This window comes from Ixodes scapularis, unplaced genomic scaffold (assembly GCF_016920785.2).
Source record: "Ixodes scapularis isolate PalLabHiFi unplaced genomic scaffold, ASM1692078v2 PGA_scaffold2__306_contigs__length_199485367, whole genome shotgun sequence".
NCBI classification, from domain to species: Eukaryota; Metazoa; Arthropoda; class Arachnida; order Ixodida; family Ixodidae; genus Ixodes; species Ixodes scapularis.
Window position 1 is genome coordinate 103,508,260 of NW_024609857.1, and position 5,054 is coordinate 103,513,313.

The 5,054-nt window shown below is 42.4% G+C and overlaps 1 pseudogene; it reads right to left on the bottom strand.

The window, feature by feature from the left end:
* Window positions 1-392: 392 nt before the first annotated feature.
* Window positions 393-2,366, bottom strand: LOC115315162 (annotated as a pseudogene).
* Between the last annotated feature and the right edge of the window lie 2,688 nt (window positions 2,367-5,054).

A 5,054-nucleotide genomic window follows, 5' to 3' on the forward strand; every position in this document is an offset into this window, starting at 1 on the left:
AGGTATGTCAACTGTAATTTTTATTGTAATAAAACTCAAAACGCTACCTTGCGCACTGAAAAGGTTAACAAGCTTTTAAAATGCTTAAAGTTTGAACTGAACGTGTCAAACTTTAAAACGCATAGTTCTCTACGGCATCTCCCAAAGCTGCCACATTTGGTGAGAGACTGTGCTGTTTCCTTGATGTTTTCCGAGCCTTTGAGCTTTTTTTTCTGGATTGATGCCAGCGACGGCCTTGTGAAGTAAAATTATAATTATAAGCAGCAAAGCATAACAAATAAACTTTTAACACAAAGTTGGACAAATTCTTCACATTCGAGTAAATTGCAGCAGCATGTAACGCTGTGAGCCCTTGGGAAAACCAAGCCTTGTGACAAAGTAGTCTGGCATTCTCACCTCTGAACAAACTCCATTGTCAGGGCTACTTCAGGCTTATACTGCCCATTGAGCACGAAGTACAGCGGGAACATAAACTTCGATGCAACAGTTCCTTTTGTGCGTAGCGATCACGGCGATTCCATCCATGCATACGGTGAATTCCGCGGACATATAAAGGCTCCGTCCTGCATAAAAAAAAGCAAGCAGCACAATGAATGTCACATGACGACAACGAAGACCAATCTTGATCTAACCTTTTATGCAAATGCTCGGCGTGGCAGGCATGTCTCCAAGATTGGTGTCCCCTGCAGTTTCCTGTGAATTGTTAGAAGAGACCCACGTATATTTTAATTAAAAGTATATCAAACAATACCATTATAAGATCCCCATCGTTTAATGAAAGGCAAACAGAGGACATTATGATCTGCGTTTTTGCTTCGCTAGCATTGCGCCCGTTGCACAAGTGGTATCTTTAAAGTATCACAGTGCTTCCCACACGCTCCAGGTGGTCATAAGTCTTATTTCCTTTTTATTTTTGTTCGGCGCCAGGTCTACAAACTGGGACGATGAAGGACGACGCACACACACGGAAGGCATAACTAACAACAGGTTTACGTGTGCGCGTCGTCATTCATTGTCCCAGTTTGTAGACCTTAGCAGCGCAGAACAAAAATAAAGGAAAACCTACTAGCCCAAGTCCAAGGCTTATTGAACTTCATAAGTTGCCGGATTGAGTGGTTTTCTTTAAAACTCAGCAAATTTATAGTAACACCGTATGTTTATTCAATAACTAAAACATTTTTACAACTTTCAGCTAATCATCCGTCCTGTCGTAAATATTAGGACCATATACTATGGCCCCCTGGCTGTATAACTGACCTGCACAGACCACACATGTGAAGCTTTCACAGCTTTCTTAAGAAAAGAAAATCTGGACCCAATAAAATACAATTTACAATATACATGACGAGTTGGTTGCTCCCAGCTATTTCACCCTGCTTGAAATTACCGGTAAAATTTAATGGTATTGGTTGTGTGGCACGTCTAGCTTAGGAACATGCAGCACTATTGGTTTACATGTATGTGAGCATTTCTAGACTCCGACTTGAGGCTGTTTGAGTCATATTTGTTTCCTTTTATTACATGACCGTTACACATTTTATAACCATTGGGCAATAGTGTAAACTGCCTACATAAAATGTCCCTTCACATGCAAGGATAGACACATTTGTGCATCTTGAAAACCTTAGATCAAGGAACAAGAAAGGAGACGAGAGCCCAGATCTCCGTGTCGTCTACCTTCTTATGTTCCTCGGTATTGGGTATTCAAGAAGTTTATAGTTCACCAGCTTTTCTGCACACTCTCTGGTATTTCTATCCAGTTTTTATGGTTCATGAATCATTAGAAAATACAAGCCTGACATTGATCTGGAATTGTGTGTATACAGGCCCAAGTTAGAGATGACAGCACTTTAACAATTTTACAACCCTTCAAATCAATCGGGTGAGCATTGAGGGAATTTTTTTCTTGGAGGCATCTCTCCAAGTGTTTAAATTCATGACAAAGTTTTACTTCAGGAGGAATGCATTGCCTCCAGCCTTGAATGTTCTAAGCTGAAAAAAAGCACACCTACCTCCAGGATTTTGTAGACCATTTCCTCGTCCTAGCTGAACAGTGCAAGAAGAAGAAGGAGTACACTTTCATGTTCGGGTGTCACTCACTGAAGGCGACGTTTTGCTTCCTCAGTCCGTTCCAAACTCTTCTTTACGCGTGGCAATTTGAGCTGGCTGTGTACGTAACGGTACACACGCAATCCCACTTTTTCCATGTTGACTTCGATTGCCCTGACAACTTCATCGCCAAGAAGTTGCTTTGCATGCTGCACAAGGCATTCTTCCTTGAACCAGAAAGGCCAACTTTCCTTCACATGTCCAACAGAGCTGGAGTTGTTGATGCTACTTCTTTGCGAAGGGAACGTTTGTAGCATAAGGTCATTAACAAAGCGTTCATCTGGTTGAAGCTTAGTGTATTACACCAAGAGACGTTTCCTCTTTTCTGCCTGTGTGTGAACAGTCTCCCCACACGGAAGTTCCGGCTGCCAGGCTACACAGCCATAGGAGTCGCGGACAGCCCGTTTCTGTGGCTGGAAGGAATCTGGGTCATCAACAATTTCAGTCGGTAGCAGCTGTGGTGCTGACCTCTTCTTGTTATTCACACAGTTTTCAAGCTTCCACATCAAAGTTTCTATTCCTGAACCAACGACTGTGCCCTGCAATGTATCTTGAAATGATGAGGGAAACTTATCAGCAATCTTTGCTGCGATTATTCTAAAGTTGTGTCGGTCAGGTGAGGGATGTTGTTCAATGATCAAAGAACTCAATGTTCTCACTACCTGATGCATGTCTCCTTTTGTGGGTTTCTGCTGGTCTTTGCAAGCTTGAAGCAAACTAGGTGAAAACATCTCCCAAGGAATGCTGAAATTCTCAGCCCATTCACTGGGCCGGTTGGGTGCCATAAAAAGGCCATCGCCAAAATGGCCACTTGGAATGTAGAGGAGAAAGCTGGAGTGCTGACTTCAGACAATTTTTCAAGCAGAATTCTTCCTTCGACAGGGGCTAAAAACCCCAAGTCCGACTCTCGCACATACCTCAAGTGTTCTAGACATTGTATGCCTACGTCTTTCACCTTCGTAGCTGTAATTTCGACATCCTCATCTTTAAGTTGTGGGAGCCAACTCCTTACAGATGATGCCAAGTCCATGTTAACGCTATAGAAAAAAAGAAAACGCTAAACAATGTCTAAGAATGAATGTTTAAGCACAACAACAGGGTATTGTTACCATGTATGTTCATAAGGCTCGAATGGGTACCAGTCAAGAACGTTGTGAAGAGACACATTTTTCAGTGGCCCACTTTGTTTGTTGCGCAAGTTATAAACACTCGTCATAAATTCCACGACAGATTGCATGACGCGTAAAAGAAAGCACACAGTAGTGTCTTGCAATAAAATGAAGAGAATATGGCCAAACACATGCCGGCTATCGTTGCGAGCAAAGACCAAGACCATGTCCTTCCTGTATGTTATGCCCCTGTACTCCGTGCGGTAGGAGCAATAAACCTCCTCCTTCGGGAAGCCAAACTCGCTAATGGCTTTTTGAATATCACTACTGAAGACACTGGGGTAAAACACAAAACTGGATTCAAATATAAATTGCTCTTGGTACAACTGGCTACTGCTTCTGTATGCTTGAAGAAGTTGGTGTTTTTCTGTAATGTGAGCGTGACATTTTTGAAGTATTGGGCGTTTCGCAAGCATCGGCGAAAAATGCTATGTTTGCTTTCGCACCGCATTGTCCACAACCTAATAAGCGGCCCAAACTGAGTTATTAGGTATGAATAATGAAGCAGATAGTGGTGCTTCGGTCTGAGAGGAGCATCTGGGAAGAGGTCAATTCTCTGAGACAGGGGTCATTCCATGTCAAACGTCCCAGACGTTGCGCTCGACCCCTTCCGATTTCTAAAAAAAAAAAAAAAAAGATCATGGCGTTTTGCCACAATGTCCGTAGCCATGCCCTGAAATATTTTTGACAAAAAACTTTTTTGATGATGTGAGCTCGGTTTTAACTTTTAAAAACAGCGTGAAAAACAATCAAATCTTTCAGTCTCATGATAACGGGCATTGTGATCTGTGATGCACACACCAATTGAACAATTTCAATTAGCATGAGTACTAGCTCCCACACTGGTTCATCTACACAGACCTTCTCAAAAATGAACAGAGGTAAGAACCTTAAAAGGTTCCAATTTTGAACAGCATGACCACTGAGCTTTTTGCCACAGCTGACATCTGGTGGTCGGTCATTTGCATCTGCTCCTTTGAACTTGAACAACAGTATTCTCTTGTTGAGCACCTCAACCGATAACCATCGGCACTGTTTGATGATGTAATTCAATTACAGAGCAAGATCGTGGGACACCACACCTTCAAAAACATCATGCCCTAAGCACGGAGGAAGTTCAGGTGCACAGACATGAAAGTACTTCAGTCGATTGAACTCGGAGTCACATTTTATGCCCTGGCATGCAGCAAGAGAGTGTTCTACAGCGAGAGTTTTCACAGCCTCAATGTAGTTAACTGGATCTCTCAGCTGTAAGTGTCCAGTCAGGCTTTCCTTGTCAAACATTTTTTTCTCTCTTTGTTAAACAAAACCGGCATATGTATGAAGCCTTGCTGAAGTTCTCAGTAAAACCACCAATGGTGTGACTTCCCAGGTTGCCACCCAAGATTGATACCACAGTGCCAAAAATAGGAGTGCCACCTTCAACCATAACACTTCCAGCTTTGTTATGTCACCAATCAAAGGAGCAAATACCTAGTCCTAACCAAAGAATGAAAAGTAACCTTCTTTGCATAGGAGCAACAATTGAATAGAGTGCATACGACTTCTATTCCATGGGTACAGGTTTCTAAGTAACATGTAGACGGCAATAATTTTGTGTTTCTTCGCAGAGCCCAAATTGTTCACCACTTCGAATGCATCTTGAAAAAGAAGCAACTGCAGAGCGTCGGGGTGGTCGTGAAATAGTGGTATTGATTTGAAAAAACTTCCATCTATGAAGTCCTTGGAGACACCCGACTGAGAAATATCTGGAATCATGAACTGCTGCTGAACTGA